This window comes from Puntigrus tetrazona, chromosome 15, assembly GCF_018831695.1.
Source record: "Puntigrus tetrazona isolate hp1 chromosome 15, ASM1883169v1, whole genome shotgun sequence".
NCBI lineage: Eukaryota > Metazoa > Chordata > Actinopteri > Cypriniformes > Cyprinidae > Puntigrus > Puntigrus tetrazona.
Window position 1 is genome coordinate 4966259 of NC_056713.1, and position 19054 is coordinate 4985312.

At 41.5% G+C, this 19054-nt stretch overlaps 1 pseudogene; it reads left to right on the top strand.

The window, feature by feature from the left end:
• Window positions 1–1486: 1486 nt before the first annotated feature.
• On the top strand, window positions 1487–16652 carry LOC122359335 (annotated as a pseudogene).
• Window positions 16653–19054: the final 2402 nt, after the last annotated feature.

Below are 19054 nucleotides of genomic sequence, written 5' to 3' on the forward strand. Positions count from 1 at the left end.
ATGAAATAAAAAAAAAAATTAAATATTGCTACAATTAATACTGTAACAACAACAACAATAATAATAATAATAATAATAATAATCCCCTCCGAGGATCGCCACCTTAACGTGGTGGAGGGTTTGAGTGCCTGAATGACCCTAGGAGCTAGGTTGTCAGGGCTATATGCCCCTGGTAGGAGTCTCCCATGGCAAACAGGTCCTAGGTGACAAGCCAGACAAAGCGGTCCATGATACCCTTATGGAAAAAGACCTGGAATGGAGTCGCGGCGTCGCCGGTATGGGCGCAGCCGAGGCCCATGCCATGGAGCCAGGCCTGGGGCCGGGAGCCGACATCACGGCGCCTGGTGGCGGGTCTTGCCCCACGGGACCCGGCGGGCTCAGCCCGAAACAGCGGCGTGGGGCCATCCCCCCCCGTGGGCCCCACCACCTGCAGGAGGGACCGTGAGGCCGGTGCCTTGTGGTTTGGGTAGCAGTCGAGGCGGGGACCTCGACAACCCAACCCCTGGACTCAGAATCTAGTTTTAGGGACATGGAACGTCACCTCTCTGGGGAAGGGAGCCTGAGTTGTTGCGTGAGGTTGAGAGATACCGGCTAGAGATAGTCGGGCTCACCTCCACGCACTGCTTGGACTCTGGAACCCATCTTCTCGAAAGGGGCTGGACTCTTCACTACTCTGGTGTTGCCCGCGGAGTGAGGCGGCAGGCTGGTGTGGGCTTGCTCATGGCTCCCCAGCTTAGCCGCCATGTGTTGGGTTTAACCCGGTGGACAAGAGGGTCGCCTCCCTGCGACTTGGGTTGGGAGGACTCTCACTGTCATTTGTGCCTCACGGGCCGAATGGCAGTGTAGAAATCTCCCGGCCTTCTTGGAGTCCTGGGAGGGGTGCTGGAAAGTGCTCCAACGGGGACTCTATCGTCCTGCTGGGGACTTCAACGCTCACGTTGGTGATGCTAGTGACACCTGGAGGCGTGATTGGGAGGAGCAGCCCCCGATCTAAACCTGAGTGGTGTTCTGTTGTTGGAATTCTGTGCTGAAACACGGTCTGTCCATAACGAACACCATGTTCAAGCATAAGGGGTGTCACACCAGTACACCTGGCATCAGGACACCCTAGAGGCGGAGGTCGATGATCGACTTTGTGGTTGTATCATCTGATCTCCGGCCGCATGTCTTGAACACTCGGGTGAAGAGAGGGGCGGGCTGTCAACTGATCACCACCTGGTGGTGAGTTGGATCCGTTGGCGGGGAGGAGGCCGGACAGACTTGGCGAGCCCAAAGCGTGCCGTGAGGTCTGTTGGGAACGTTTGGCAGAGACCCTGTCAGGAGATCTTCAACTCCGCCTCCGGCAGAACTTTGGCCGGATCCGAGGGAGGCTGGAGACATTGAGTCCGAATGGACTATGTTCTCTACCTCTTTGGTCGGCAGCGCAGCCGTCCGGAGCTGTGGCGTAAAGTCTCGGTGCGCGTGTCGTGGCGGCAACCCCCTAACGATGGTGGACACGGAAGTAAGGGATGCCGTCAAGCTGAAGAAGAAGTCCTATCGGGCATGGTTGGCGAGGACCCCTGAAGCAGCTGACAGGTACCGGTGGGCCAGCGGACTGCTGCCCGGGTGGTTGTGCAGGCAAAAACTCGGGTCTGGGGAGGAGTTCGGGGAGGCCATGGAAAATGACTATCGAGCGGCCTCAAAGAGAGGTTCTGGCAAACCGTCCGACGCCTCAGAAAGGGAAAGCAGTGCCCTGCCAACACCGTATATAGTGCTGATGGGAACCTGCTAACCTCGACTGGGGATATTGTGGGCGGTGGAAGGAATACTTTGAGGACCTCCTCAATCCCGTCAACACGTCTTCCACTGAGGAGCAGAGGCGGGGATCGAGGGGACTCGACCATTACCCTAGCTGAGGTCACTGAGGTGGTTGAGAAGCTCCTCTGTGGCAAGGCACCAGGGGTGGGCGAGATCCGCCCGGAATACCTCAGGTCTCTGGATGTTGTGGGGCTGTCTTGGCTGACACGCCTCTGCAGCATCGCGTGGGCGCAGCGGGAAAGTGCCTCTGGACTGGCAGGCGGGGGTGGTGGTTCCTCTTTTCAAGAAGGGGACCGGAGGGTGTGCTCCAACCATAGGGGATCACACTTCTCAGCCTCCTGGGAAAGTCTATGCCAGGGTACTGGAGAGGAGAATCCGCCCGATAGTTGAACCTCGGCTTCAAGAGGAACAATGCGGGTTTCGCCTGGGCGTGGAACACTGGACCAGCTCTATACCCTCTCCAGGATGCTGGAGGTTCCTGGGAGTTTGCCCAACCAGTCTACATGTGTTTTGTGGATTTGGAGAAGGCATTCGGCCGGGTTCCTCGTGGTGTCCTGTGGGGGTGCTCTGGGAATATGGGGTAAGGGCCTTTGCTAAGGGCTGTCGATCCCTGTATGATCAGAGCAGGAGCTTAGTTCGCATTGCCCGGCATTAAGTCAGACTTGTTTCCAGTGCATGTTGGACTCCGACAGGGCTGCCCTTTGTCACCGGTCCTGTTCATTATTTTTATGGACAGGATTTCTAGGCGCAGTCAGGGGCCGGAGGGTCTGGTTTGGTGACCACAGGATAGCTTCTCTGCTTTTGCTGATGATGTTGTTCTGTTGGCTGCATCTGGCCAAGACCTACAGTGTGTGCTGGGGCGGTTTGCAGCTGAGTGTGAAGCGGCAGGGATGAAAATCAGCACCTCCAAGTCTGAGGCCTTGGTCCTCAGTCGGACAAGGGTGGCTTGCCCCTTCAGGTTGGTGGGAGCTCCTGCCCCAGGTGGAGGAGTTTAAGTATCTTGGGGTCTCGTTCACGAGTGAGGAAGGATGGAGCGAGAGATTGACAGGCGGATCGGTGCAGCTTCTGCAGTAATGCAGTCGCTGTACTGGTCTGTCATGGTGAAAAAAGAGCTGAGCCGCGAGGCGAAGCTCTCGATTACAGGTCGATCTTCGTTCCTACTCTCACCTATGGTCATGAGCTTTGGGTCATGACCGAAAGAATGAGATCCCGGATACAAGCGGTCGAAATGAGTTTCCTTCGTGTAGGGTGGCTGGGCGCTCCCTTAGAGATAGGTGAGAGTTCAGTCACTCGGGAGGAGCTCGGAGTGGACCCGCTGCTCCTCCACATCGAGAGAAACCAGCTGAGGTGGCTCGGGCATCTGTTCCGGATGCCTCCCGGACGCCTCCCAAGGGAGGTGTTCCGGGCATGTCCCACGGGAAGAGGCCCGGGAAGACCTGGGACACGCTGGAGAGACTATGTCTCTCGGCTGGCCTAGGGCGCCTCAGTGTCCCCCGGAAGAGCTGGAGGAAGTGTCTGGGGAGAGGGAGTCTGGGCATCCTGCTTAGACTGTTGCCCCAGCGACCCGGCCCGGATAAGCGGAAGAAAAGAAGAAGAAGAAGATAATAATAATAATAATAATAAAAATACAGGTTCAGCAGTGCTGCAAAGCAGTTATCAGAAATGCCCAAAGATAATCTCAACTCAGCCCTCATAGAGAATACAGTATAAGAGCGTTTGTTGGGCAGCTAGTTTCTCAAACAGCGTAATACTTTTAGTGGATCTATGACAGAGATCATGTCCATAAACTAAATTTGAAATAAGGGAGGTAAGTCTTTTGGGCATGATCATTCTGAAGTAGTACAGTACTAGTACTGTATAACATTATAAAAATTCAGTAATAACATATTGAGTGTAAATTATTATTTTAATTCAAATTATCAAATGGATGACACCGTGTAGGGCCAAGATAAGCCCTACCTACACCTACCCAATCTAATATGAGATTTCAGAATCATTCGCATCAAAAAAACAGTTAGCAGCTGAACATAGCAGCTGTGACAAGTATGAAACAAGTATAATCGAATAGGACTTTCTTGAAAAAATCACACAGTTTTAAAGTACCAAACATGCTTGCCCAAAATCCTGATAGCAACCAGAAAAACTATGCATATGAAAAAATGTGATGTGTACCAGGTATTTTAACTGTTAGAACTGATCAATGGCCCTTGGTTCTTGAAACTATTTTTTGTATTATCTGAACTACTTTCTCTGAGATTACCCTGTGTTATCATGTTTATTGGATAGTAGTGATATAATGTAATATTGGAAGCTGTGGTTTCAGGACCACATTTCTTAGACCAGAGGGTTTTTAGAGTGAGCTCACAACCTGAGTGAGCAGTGAGTCCAGTCAATATAGATTTTAAGGCTCGAACAGGACAAGCACAAGCTATGGCTGAATCTGCCTCCTCTGCCATCTCTGAGTAAGTAGATTCACCATCAATAGAATCTGTGGAGGGTGGCTGTCATGATGATTATTAATTCTGGGAACCAGGTTCAAATGAGCCAGTAAGGCGCGACAAGTAGGCTCTGCTTCTCCTCCTCCTGACCTTGCCCAACATAATGGCAAGAGGCTCACTGGGAAAAATGCACTTACTCAACCCCATGGCCATCTGTATACTGTGTGTCTCTTAAACATAGAATAAAACAACTGACAGAGAGATGCCTTTGGAGAGACTCGCATGTCTACCCAAGCAGCTCCAAAGCGGCTCCAAGTCAGCTTGTCCATCTGGGGATGGAGTCTCCACTTTCCAGGAGCACAACTTATGACAGCTTGTCGGCTGCATGGTTGTGCAGGCCTGGTATGTGAATGGCATGAAGTGACCTCAGATACATCTGACTCCAGAGGAGGAGGTGGCGTGCGATTTGTGACATGCAACAGGAGCGTAGACCACCTTTTTGTTTGATGTACACAACGGTCACAATGTTTGTCCATGGTACACAACTCTAACAACTCTAGGGAGTTGATGTGCCAATGCAGTTGGGGCCAGTCCTTGTAAACCACAGCATGCATGGACACCTGTTTTAGGGCACTATAGCCCAGAGAAATGCAATGTATGACTATGGGGAGTGTTTGGGGTGTGACTTTGACCAGTTGAGTGCCATGTTGCCATGCCTATCTCAGGACTCAACTAATGTTTAAGCAGTGTTAAGTCTCATATGAAGCAGTCCCAGTGGTGTTACTGCCACTGAAGCTGCCAGTGGGACCACTGCCTTGCTCTTGTACACACTGTGGCAGTTCACCATCGACTGAGCATGTGCCTGCGTGAGGCATGCTGTCTGTTGATCCTCTCCCTAGAGAGTTTGCTATTTTCCCAAGAGCCTACTAGCTGAGATGTAAGAGCACTGCGAATACCCTGCTCTCTCAAGGGAACAAGGGCTGCTTCTACAAACATTTGTAAAGATGTGGGGTGACAGAGACAATGTAGAAAGTAGGAATTTGTACTTTTATGCTTGTCTTTCAAAACAAACCACAGCAATGGTCTGAGGTGGGAAGTATCGACACGCATACATGTCCTTCGGATTGATCATTGCAAACCAATTTCAGAGACGCAGATGCAACTAAAAATGTGTTTCGCATCACCATCTTGAATCGTAACCAGCAAAGATTTAAGGCAAGGTTAAAACTTCAGATTTGCTTTGTTGCAACCTTTGCCTGCTGAACTGAGATCTACACACGAAGACAGGAGCATCAGCTGCCTTTACTGATGTGAACTGGATGCCACTCAACTTGGGGAAAGCCAGACAAACTGAGTCGCATAGCCAAGTCTGATGGTTTACAGGAGACAGTAAGAGGTTTTGTGTAATCAGGTACCCAGACACCATACAAGCTAGACCAGCAGGACCACCAATATACCCACAGTTGGGCAGTGAGGTGGAATTCAGGCAGGATGGATGGAGAGGATTTGATTGTGGTCTGATGCTGGTCCATCTGTGACTCCCAATGCCCTTTTGGGACCCAGAGATAGAGAACTGATCTGTTGTTCAAATTTCTGAAAACCAGATTCTACACCCAGATCTCATTTGTAAAATTAATGTATGACAGAAAAAGTGGATCCATAGTCATCTCGCAAAATTCATGTCAGCTCTCAACTCGTGTATGCAAGTTTTTGAGTTAGCCTGGACCTGCATGCAGCATATAGGGTGTATAACAGAGAATATGTAACGACAGCATTTTGTTAATTTAAATTATTTTTAGCATTAAGAAGTTACTCATCATGAAGAATACAGAAATATAGAGATATAGAGAGTATCAATAGGATATCAGTGAAAGCTAACTCTTGATAAAATCTCCCAGAGGTAACATGTAAAGTGTGAAAAGTAACTGCCCTAGTAATGAGCCATGAGGTACTCCATATTTCACTTGTGAACAATATGATACCTCCTCATTTACTGCAAAAAAACTGATAGCAGTCCCTAAAATCTGATTTGAACCATGCTAAGGCGGTACCACTAATGCCAGCTTAGTTTTCTAGTATATTCAAGAGAATGCTTTGATCAATAGTGAACGCTGTGCTAGGATCTAATAGCACTAATAACAAGTTACAACCACAATCAGATGATAGAAGCAGGTCATTTGTAACTCTAATGAGAGCTGTGCCAGTACTATGGTACAGTCTGAATCCTGATTAAAAATCATAGCAGATACCATTTTTCTTAAGAATGAATATAGTTATATTGTTATAAGAATGAATATAGAATACTACTTTTCTAGTATCTTTGACAAAAAGGAGATTTGAGATTGGTGTTTGGGGTCAATATGTGGTTTCTTAATGAGAGACTCAAATTCAGCCAATTTGAAGTTTTTGGGTGACATATCTATGGTGTGATATCTAGGAGAAAAGTTTATATGTGCTGAGAATTAACTGCCATGTGGCGTGAGGCGGTTTGGTTTAGCCAGTCTGTCTGCTTCCTTAACCTTGGCCATAGTTAGTCAAGTGTGAGCTCTAAGACTATGTGCCATGAACAGGTCAGGTCTGCTCCAGAAACTCATCCAATTGTCTATAAAAACCTATGTTATTCTGCAAGCAGCACTTAGACATCCGGCCATTGAGACCCAGCAGTCTGCTGTGAATCTCATCACCCACTAAGCAGGGGAGAGGACCATAGCATATTACAATGTCTGACATCATACTTGACAATTCACACACCTCTTTAGTGTTATTTTTAGTGAACTCCGACTTGTGAAGTCGAACATCATTAGCCAGTGTGAATAACAATCTTACTAAATGTAGCCAGCACTTTTACATTTCCCAAGATATCAGGTGCTCTAGCTCCCAATAAACATTGGACTATTGTAGCTGGTGGCTCACAACAGAATCAGCAATTACTTTCAGCAATTACACTTTCATCAGGTTTCTCAGTGGGTGCTTTACTGAGTGGGGAGAACCTGTTTGATGTTCTGATTGGAGCGGAAGAGCGGGCGTAGTTGACCATAACTAGTGCACCTCACAGTCATCCAGTTGCCCGTGGCTCTAATGCCGGAACCAACAATGTACATGATTCACAGAACTAGTCACACTCAAAGCAGTATCTATAGGCCTCACATACTTGCTGTCCTTAATTAAGTTTAGATGTGTGTCTCTAATTCTAAAACCTTCTCTGTCAGCCTAGATAATTCCCTGCATTTATCACATGTGAATCCCTGATCTCAGACAGAGAGATAAACTATACATGTGGCAAAAGTGAGAATGCAAGGGGAATCCATTTACTCACCGTGAGTGATGGAAGATTTACTTACCATTGTTGCTTGATGAGTTGGTAAAAACGGGGTTGTTAGGGTTATGTATTGACATTATGCAACTTTGATCCTTCAGTTTTCAGCTTCCATCTGGTATAACACGCCTTGTTCTAGGTCATGACATGACATGGCCTCTATAGAGTATCTTAGACTGGTATGGGCGCCAGGGGAATCAGAGGGAATGAAGATTCTGACGCACAAAAAGATATGTGACTAGTCATAAATTATGTGACGAACATGGCTGAAGTCTTTGTTTTGCCTGTTGCTTTTACTTATCTTGCTCTGTCCTTTCCTCTATAAATAAAGTGACTTGCGATCTGAGCTTCAGGCAAAGCAGGCAGGAAGGCGGGGGCCTGCCCGGCCCCGGCCTCGGGCGGACTGGGATCCGTCCGGAGGCAAAAGGGAGGTTAAGGAGAAACCGCTTCTCTCCGCTTGCAACCGACAGCGCAATCCTTGCAAGCTTAAAAATCTAAAACTTGTCTTGTGTTTTATTGCCTTGAGTTGATCCTTCCTGGTAAAAGAGCCGTTTGAGTGAAATAGTCTCAACAGGGGTGAACAAGCCCAAGGGAGAAATGAAATGGAGCAAAAAAATAAAATATAACAGGCTAGTAAACGCAGTGACAATGAGAGTGATAAGCTGACCAGCTAATGAGTGTTAACGCACTGCACAGTTTTAGATTAAAAGCAAACGAAAAACAGTCAAATTTGTTAGGTTAGTTTGATAGATAGAATCAGATGTATGGAGATAATTAAGTTATATTTGACTTAATTATACAGTGATAAATAGAAGAGCGAAGCTACACAGAGTCAATCATCACTCAATGAATCTTTTAATTACCTCATCAACTTTTACACTGCTTCGTGTTCATTTTAACAAACTCTAGTTTGGACCAGTTTTAGTTATAGAATACAGCATTCTATTACATTCAAGTACTTTGCTGATGACTTATAAACTTAGATTAAAATGAATTCACCTTAACTGTTAAGTTGCTGACTAGACAAAACCTAAATACACATTTTACATATGCATATAGCTCAAGATACTCTGATTGGTAATTGTATTTATTATTATTATTATTATTATTATTATTATTATTATTATTATTATTATTATTATTTGTTCTTTAATAATAATATTCTGGTATATATGATATTTCATTAATACACTTATATTTGCTTTTCCATCCTGAAGGATGATGAACAAGTCTAGAGCCCTGAAATATGTATTGACTATTTTAATTGTTTTAGTTTACTCAGTTGCAACCTTAGCAAACATATTTATAATGCTTGTTATAAACTTAGAATCAAGTCTCCTAAACCAATGTATATGGTTTTGTTTAACCTGTTATGCACTGTACTGCTCGGAAGCAGTGCCGTTTAATAAAAGTGCTTTCAATCTCTAACTGATTTGCACACTAGTTCATACGAGGGCTGTCTTCTTCCAGGTCTATTTGCTTAGTGTTTACACACTTTGCACTTACTTTAACAGTAATGGCCTATGATAGGTATGTATCCATTTGTAATACAGTACCATAATATCATGAATCCTAGTAAAATTAAAAGTTGGCTAAAGATAAGCAACTTAATTCCTGTTTTTCTGTAGCTGGTCAAATATATTTGACATCAAGTATTCCCCTATGCAGCCACACTTAACAAAACGTATTTGTGATAATCTTTCTCTCAGTAATATATCATGTGGAACAAGAAGCTTCAGCCTTCATTTTGTTGTTTTATTTTAAAATACTTTCTTTTTAGTTTAGTTTAGCAAAGCACTTGGAACTTGCATTCCTCATTTGATAATCTTCATAAACTATTCCATTGCCACAATTGTTTCTATTATATATATGACATATAACTGACTGTGATTAGGCCTAGTGAGAGGAATGTCTTTTATATCAGTCCAAGTAACAACGCTGTCACCACTCGCATCCGGTAATATATGGTACTAGAACCAAAGAGATTAAAAAATGCAGTTAAAATAACGCATAGATTGTATGCATCAGCGAACTGCTATTATACTCAAACTTATTTACACATACTTAAACTAAAAGTGCCTAAAAAACATTAGCAATTTCCAGATTTCTGTAAAATTTGTAAAATTGAAAAATTTTGTAAACAGTTCTATGTATACCTACAACCAACAAAGGACATGATTAAAAGCAAAAATGACAGACTGTAAAATGTACTATTATTATCATAGACAATTAATTCTACCATTGCTTTGTGCTAATAACCTATACAGTAGTTTTACCTGTTCTTTTAGTACTGTGACGCTATTATTTTACTATATTTCATGATTAGTAATGCACAAATGACAATGTACAATTATTCCCAATTTGTTTAGTATCTTCAAATCTCTCACATCTCAATAATATTTAGCAAAATATATGTCCTGATTAGTGGTGATTTGTCATCACCTAGTGTTATCTTTGGCTTGTGTGGTTTCTTTTCATCAACATGGTAAAAACAAAAGAGTGATCCAAACTTTATTTCAGTTTTCAGAAAATGTATTATTCCTCTTTCTCTTTGTATTATGTCTATTATGTTTATTATTTAGAAGACTACATCAGCTCTTAATTCTCACTGATAAGGCGCAATAAAGTAATTTATTAATATTCACTCTAATGTTACCTTAATCACTAGCATAACTGATATTAGTTTTTTGTTGCAAAATTAATTTTGCTCTGACTGAAAAATATAAGACATTTACTTAAATATAAAAACTAATATATAGATCTAAGATTTGGTTGATGTCATGGCATAATCTTGTCCACATGATGGAGCATGTGTACAAGGAATACTATGCTACACAAAATGCTGAAAATAATTCCTCTGTGATTTATAAATGTAGGTTATTAGGTTTTAAAGATCAGCTCACATAATCACAAAAATACAGTTCTGTCCAAAAAAAAAAAGGGAAAATTTATTTTTAATTATTATTTAAATTATTTATTAAATTTATTTATTACACATAAATCTATGGCTTTATATGAGATTACACATAATTTCATAATCTATGACTCCTTTTCTTCTAAACTCTAAACACACAAAACATGCACATAAGATGGAAATGCTGCAAATAATAACTCATAATAATAAATAAATTAAAAACTTTTTAAAATATCAAATGATGCACTTCAAAATACAGATGTATGATGGATGTAACATCACTATTTTATCTTATTTTATCTTTATCTTTTTTTTTTGTTTGTTTTTTGCTTGGTGCAATTAAGTGCATACTGCAGTTTGTCATAGCACTTACACTCACAAGTATGTGCATAAATACTGTATATACAGCATACAGTTATACACGTAAATATTCATAATTCAGTATATAAGTATATCTGTAAAAAGATAAACTAAAATATGAGGCTGGACATCATTTAATTCTCAAATGGCATTGGGATTAACAGCATATATATATAAGACCGTGGATATGTGTTGGTGGGGCTGGCTCCTATAACTTTCAGCCTATAAAATTCAACGCCATGCTGAAAAGAACTTCAATGGGGTTCAGGAAATGAAGAATATAGAGGGCAGGTGTAGCATCAAAACTTGTGGAATGAACCAGTTACAGACCAGAAAAGCTTGATGGAACCTTACATTGTCCCAGATGACAGCAAACTTCAACTGGTGGTCTGGTTCATATCAGGGAGTCACTGGGAAATGAGAATATCATGCAAAAGTAAAAAGAAGGAGATAATGTAGGTAGTATTGTAAGGACCAAGATGGCATTATGGAACACCTCTATGACCAATGGCTGCACACAATGTGATGTTGCCACCATGTTGTCCTGGAACACTGACAAATGGCATAGAGTTGTTTTTTTGTTTTATTTTGAAAAGTTAGACCAATCACAACAGATTGTATTGCAGTACTAGCGACACAGTATAGCTTACCTGCATATTCATAGTGCACTTTTTTTTTTTTTGTTCAAATGGTACTCTGTAGAGCTGCTTCATTCAAATCTGTCTGGATAAGTTGATAAAATTAGGAAAAAAGTGTTTTCAGGCATAATCATTTAGTGGGCGCAATCAGTAAATACATGTAATTTAAGTAGTAGCATTAGTTAGTTAGTTTTAAATAATGTGTCTAATATGAAGAACGACTCGTTACGTATGTAACCCTCGTTCCCTGAAGAAGGAAAACGTCTCGGTTACGTATGTAACCCTCGTTCCCCTGAAGAAGGAACGGAGACGTCCGCGTCGGATGACCGACGCGGAATTGGGATCTCACTTGAGAGACCAATCTACTTCAAGCGTGTATCTAAAACGAGCTAATTGAAGATTGGCATGCGCTAATGCGTTCTTCAGGGGAACAAGGAGTTACATACGTGGCAAGGATATGTTCCTTTCAGATGGTCACACCGGAGTCACGTCGATGACCGACAATTGGGATCCCCTGCAAAACACCATTAGGGGTCTGTCGGGGATCTGTCAGCAAGGTGCCACGAGTCAACGCCCAGGATGATGCAACACCTCTTGTTGAGTGGGCCAGTGGGCCATGCTCTGCTTGGAGGCTTGCATTCCTTCTGCCAGACTCCGCGACAAAACAAAGAGCTGGTCTGAGATCCTGAAGCTTTGTGTCTGGTCAATGTAGCATCTTAGTGCTCAGACAGGACAAAGCAACAACAGGGCTGGGTCTGCCTCCCTCCAGGGAGCAGCGCTTGAAGGTTCACCACCTGGTCTCTGAATGGGGTAGTGGGAACCTTGGGCACATAGCTGGGCCATGGCCTCAGTGTTACCTGCGAATCTGCGGGCCCAGACTGTAGGCACGATCTGGTGCGACTCAAAAAGCCTGCAGGTCCCCTACCTGTCGCCATAGACAAGAACTTTAAGCTCAACTGCTGGCAAAGGTTCAAATGGAGCCTCTGCTGTGCTGTTAGCGCTACAGACAGGTCCCAAGAGGGAGCATTGTTGGGGGCCATGGAGGATTCAACCTCCTGGCCCCCTCAGAGCTCCTGATGATCAGGTCATGTTTACCCACAGACCTTCCATCTGTGGTGTCTTGATTTGCAGTGATTATGGCCACGTGAGACTTTAAGGATGGAGGAGGAGACAGCCTCTCGCTCCAACCCTTGCTGCAAGAAAGCACACGACTTACCTGCTCCTCATCCTCTCTGACCTTGCACAGTGTCTTTGCAAAGAAGGCTCATTGGGTAAAAGCATACTGCGAAGACCAGCGACTCCAGCTGTGAGCCAGTGCATCTGGCAGGAGTGTCCCCTCGGTCAGGAGAGAAAAACCACTGGCAATGGGAAGTCTCTGGAGAGGCAAACAGGTCTACCTGAGCGGCTCCAAAAGCGTTCCCAAATCAGCTGAACCATCTGGGGATGGAGTCTCCATTCTCCGGGTAGTGCAGCTTGAGACAGCTTGTTGACTGCCTGGTTGCACACTCCTGGAATGTGAATGGCATGAAAAAGCGACCTCAGAAACTTCCCAACTCTCTTAGAGGAGGTGGCAGGCTAGCTGCGACAGACAACGGGAGTGTAGACCACCTTGTCCGGTTGATGTACGCCAATGGTCAGTATTTTGTCAATGTGGACTAGTACATGCTGGCCAGATCTTGAGAGCGCCCTAAGGGCGAGATGCACTGCCAGCAACTCTAGGCATTTGATGTGCCACGTGCAGCTGAGGGCCTGTCCAAAACCCTGACACTGCATGCCCGTTGTACATGGCCCCAGCCGGTGGTGGAGGCATCCGTGAAAACCACGGCATACCTGGAGACCTGCTCGGACCGGAAGGAACAAGAGGTCTGACCACGGGAGTGAAGGTTTGGCGGCAGGCCGGTGTTACTTGAACCCGGTGATTGCCATGTTGCCACGGCTGTGGCTGCCATATGCCCCAGGAGCCTCTGAAAATATTTCAGTGGGACCGCCGTCCTGCTATTGAACATATTCAAGCAGTTCAACACTGATTCAGCACGCTCTGTGCCAGAGGCATGCCGTCTGTCTGATCGAATCCAGCTCCATCCCAAGAAAAGAGATCCTCTGTGTTGGACAGAGTTTGCTCTTCTCTGGTTGACCGAAACCCCAACTGACTGAGGTGCTGTAGCACCCAGGTCCTGTGTTCGCACAACTGAGCCCAGCGGCTGAGCCAAAATGAGCTAATCATCCAGGTAGTTGAGGATCACGAATGCCCTGTTCTCTCAGTGGAGCAAGGGCAGCCTCCGCCAACCATTGAAGACACTTGCAGGAAGCAAAGTCTGGTCCACAACTCTGCGATGTTCATCCTCCCGCACTGGGAGCATGACTCATCCATGAAAGCCACCTCAGCATGCTTAAGGCCCAGACACGTGAGACACAGCGATCGTGACCATCACCCGGCGTCAGGTAACGACCGCATCCAGAAACACGAGTTAGCCCCGTGAGCTAGCTCTTTTAGTTCTAATTAGTGTTGAGGCAACAGGAGATGGCCGCTCTGCACAAAACACAGGGGGTAGTGCAGCCTGATTGTGGCAATCCACTGCGACCCACGGAAACGACCTCCGCTGAAACACCACATACTCGATACTGGTAGATCGTCTTTGGAGCAGAACAGTCACTCGGCTCAGTGAAAAGCTGAATATCGCTGCACCCACTGCTTATTGTTGGTCACAAAAAATCTAAAATTTAGAAAACAATCTGAAACAAAAATAGTCCTATGATGCGAGAAAAATGAGTGAAGCTCTATTTCTCTGTGGGAGAACAAAGAGACTCATGGGAACACAACACTTTGTATTTAGAGACCAAGCTTTTAATGAACTGTTCAAAAGTATAACGGGGTTGATTTAATGCGTTATTCAGTTATATATTAATTGTATGTTTGTCTTGTAGTCATTCATTTGTCTTGCTGAAGTGTAAGGAAGTTTTCTTAGTCAAATTCATATCACAGTAACAATCAAAACAAACAAAAAGGTAAGAGTTCTATGAGTTGATTCTTCTTCTTGCTTTATAATTATTAGTAGTACTTGCTATTATTAGTATTATAACTGTTGCTATTAGTTAGAAAAGGATTTAGCCTCACACTACAGATTTTACAATTGCTGGTAAATTATTAATTATATTAATGTAATAAAAAACTTAATGTTCTCTGCAAATTTCTCTTTTTATTTTCATCAGGTTCATTTGGCAGAACAATACACTGTATACAAGAGTTTGTTTTTTTAAGATGAAAAATCTTTCTGCACAAAATGTATCATTCACTGAGTTTAGATTTAATTGGTTTCTACAACCTCGAAGAATGGAGGCCTTTTTTTTATCCCTTTCTTTCTGATGTTTTTATTGGCTATCACAGCTAAATTTCTATTCTTATTTATTTGATCAAATCTCAAAAGTCTCTGCATTCTCTCCCATGTATATTCTAATAGGTGTTATGGCAGGTGCCGATTTGATCATGCCTATATTTTTGTACCTAGCATGCTTCTTAGTTTTTATTCAGTTGGAATGATATATCTCTAACAGGTTGTTTGATATACAAATGTTTGGCATTCATTTTGTTGGAGCAATGCAAATTACTTTGCTTTTTGGATGGTACTTGATCGTTACTTTGCAATATGAAAACTCTCTTACTATCATAAATACATGGAAGTCCCTAACTTTATAAAGTTTGTTTTCTTGCACAGTAATCCAGAAATGGGCTCTTGATTTGTGTCACCATGGTCTCTCTGGCTGGAAGACTTTCATTTTGTGCAACAAATGTTATTGATCACTGTTTTTGTGAGCACATGGCCTTTAGTTCAGTTAGCATGTGAAGATACAACCATTAATAATATCACAGGGACTTCACAACTTTCTTTATAGCAGCGGCAGATTTTATTCTCATTACTGTCTCTTATGCTGTAATGTTTATCTCTGTTCTAAAATCTGAAAAGTTCACATGAAGGCATTTAACACATGCATTACTCACATAATTGTTTTGTCAATTAGTTTTACAACTGCTTTGATTTCTATATTTGTCATATAGAATTAGGAATAACATTTCTTCCAATAACCGTATATTTATAAGCATCATCTATTTATTTTTCCCAAGCTGTCTACACCCACTAATCTATGGATGGAGAATAAAAGAAATGACAAACTTTTTTAAGTTCATAAACAATTCAAATGTCTTTCCTTTAAAAGATGAATGGCTGTTCATTCCATTCAGAAGTAAAGACAGCAACCTTGATTTTCTCAGTCATTACAAGCATGTACAATTAACACATTAAATAAAGCCAAAACATTTGAGTATAACAGCAGCATTGGATGATGTAATTTGTCATATATAAGCTATGACATTACTTGTGATCATTTGAGAATAAAGACTAAAATAACATGGACATAAGATAAATTAGGCCCTTACTGGGGCTAACTGTGTCTCTTGGACCATTCCTGAGTGCACTTGTATGTATACTCCAGCTAAATAGTAATTCTAAACCTTATTATAACAAAAATGTGGGACTTTTTAAACATTAACTTTCTTTGTATGGATATATTTAATTTGTGTGTTCAACAACAAGACTGTGAGTTATAAATAAAACAATGCATTCTGGGTATTATTTGTTGTTTTACAGAAAGTATCATTTTGTAGTCCTGTGAATTAACAAATAAGAGGCTAATATAACCCATCTGACAGAGAGAATGAACACTACTTGAGTGAATTCAGCTAGTGATGAAATGAAATAGATAGAAATTAAACTACAACTGATCAATAGCCACAACCTTTAATCAATCAATTAATCAATCACTTTTATTTATATAGCACGGATTGTATCAAAGCACTGAACAGTATCCAATAGCAGAATACAATGATGTATGATACTTGAGATTGAACAATTTGTTTATTAAATGCAGAGACGGTCTCTGTAATCAAATCAACAATAATCCCTAGAAATTAAGTGTCTAACAAAGCAAAACCGTAAGAAGTGACAGCTGTGGCAAGGGCAAACTCCCATCCATACAGAATGGTGAAAAAAACCTTGAGAGAAACCAGACTCAGTTGGGGGCCAGTTCTCTTTGATGACAAAACTTAATTTCAGTTAAATTTTAAATGCAGCTATGGCAGATGGCTTTTGATGTTTTATTGAAAACGTTTTTGTTTGACCTCAGCATTGCAGTGATCAGCATTTGCTCAAATTTTTAATGCTAGTTTTTTCTGGCTGCTGTAGCTGTGTTTGTAAAAATACTTTACTTACAGCAAAAATAAATAAATAAAACAAGAACAAATGTTTGCAGATGTGTATTGATTGCCGTTATTATGAAGTGGCATGCTTTTCTGATTTCATTCAGCGGGAATCTTTATTAGGGTGTTTAGTTTAGTTGTTTTTTCGTTAGTTTCATACACTCAATAAATAGCTCTAACTAGATCTAACTTTTGACACCTATTTCCATTCATTTAAACTTATTTATTTGAAAGTATGAGAACCATGTAGACTGTGTAAATCATCTACTCATCTGACATATAGTCATTTTATTGCATGCTTACTGCCTACATTTCCAGTACACATACAATGATCAAACAAAAATGTTCTCATCAATAGTGTGAGCACATTCACAGCTCATGTAGCCATAGCCTAACAACAAGGTCTACTCTTACGCCATAACCCCAAAAATAAACAAACTCTTGGATGTCAAATATAACTTGAACAACAAATTTTAAAGGTCTTTCCCTTTACTAAAAACACATTAAACAGCATGTAATTTCTACATTAATTCTCCTGATCTATCCATATGCAAAGTATGCTAGAACAAGAAATCCACTTGATGAATGAACATCATGAAGTACTTTCTGTTTTGTTGTTGAAATACAAAACTGCGATTAAACCATCATTATACTTAAACATTGGGAGGAGAAAGAGGGGCAGAACTACTAAAGAGTTGAATTGCCTCAGTTCTTTTAGACCTGAACACTTCATATGATCCTCAACAGTGGTGACAATCATATTTCCTACTGCAGTGCATGATGGGAGTTTTATTATGCTGTTACCAACATGCACTTCAGCATAAATCATTTTGTTGATTGTCACCATTGTTGAGATTCACATGCTGTTTCTTGTTTGTCTGTGTGTGTCTACATAATGCTGGACTTCAAAATATTTATATGTGTTATATAGATTAAAAATTAATCCACTTTGTAGAATTATAGAACACCGTTCTACAAAACCCTGAACATGCATGAATCATAAATCTACAAAAAAAAAAAAACAATCTTCTTGCTGGACTCTTCGCTTTCAGACTTACAGACATTGATGCATTTAACTAATCAAGTTTGAGCAATCTGTACCAGGACTTATTCACGCACAAAACCTTTAATACCACAACATCATTAAGACACACAAGAGATATAAAAAATCAGCAGATGAATCTCAACAATGCTGGGTTTAAAAAACTTCATGCTACAATGCATGCTGGGTACTAGCACAGTACAATTCTCAGCAATGATTCCCAGCATGCATTGCAGCATGAATAAATTATGTCAATGAACTGTCCACTTCCACAGAATTTACCATAATAAATGTGTATCTTTAAATAATAGCAATAACAATAATAAGAATAATAAACTAATTTTAAAAAAAGTCAGTCATAAGCCCAAATAAGATAACATTGATCTCCATCATGGTAGTGGCCAAAAACAAAAGAATATCAACAACATTTAAATCTCTGCTAATTCTCAATAAGCACTTCTGCGGATATCTAAAAGAAATGGCATTGGTCTGAGTTAGTAATGTGTAAGAAAATGGTAATGCTGATTTAGGAGTTGTTTAATCAGATTTAATGTCTCAGTTGATTTCATCTAAATTGTGGGTGAAGTCAGTTTAACGTAGTTTTGTGGGTAAATGTTAAATGTTAAAATGTTTGATGTTTTGTATTAAGACATATTTCTTCTCTATGGATTAAACAATGTGAATTCATATTAATAACACTGTATAAATACGGTAGTAATAAGTAATTCAAACTTGTACTGTTTTGGAGCAATTGGAGCAGAGTTCATTTCCCACATTGTAGTATAAAAAGTAACATGCTGTAAAATGATGAAAAAATAGACAGTACATTACTGTAATTTAACAGCATATTTTTTACAGTGCAAGATTATCGGTGTATTAGTTAAACATGAATTAACCCACATTAGTGCAGCTATATTGTAATGTGGTATCCAATGGTATGTGGAACCTAATATGGTTTTACTGTCACTGCAGCCCTATAACACAGGCAGGGGATCTATTCTCTATTCTAGCTCTGTTCCTCTATGGGAAACACAGACTCATGGGAACATAACATGTATTTTAGAAGCTTATGATATGTGTTAAGCGTTCATTACCCTCTGACAAGAGTTACACTCTAACACATCTTATGTGAAAAATAATAAGTTATGTATTTAGCAGTATAAGAGGACAACACATAAATGCATTATGGGTAGATTTAATAGAATATATTGATATATTGAGTCATTTATTGTACTTCTAACTTTCGCTAGTGATAAATGTAACTTATGTTTTTAAATTTACATCACAGTATTAAAACT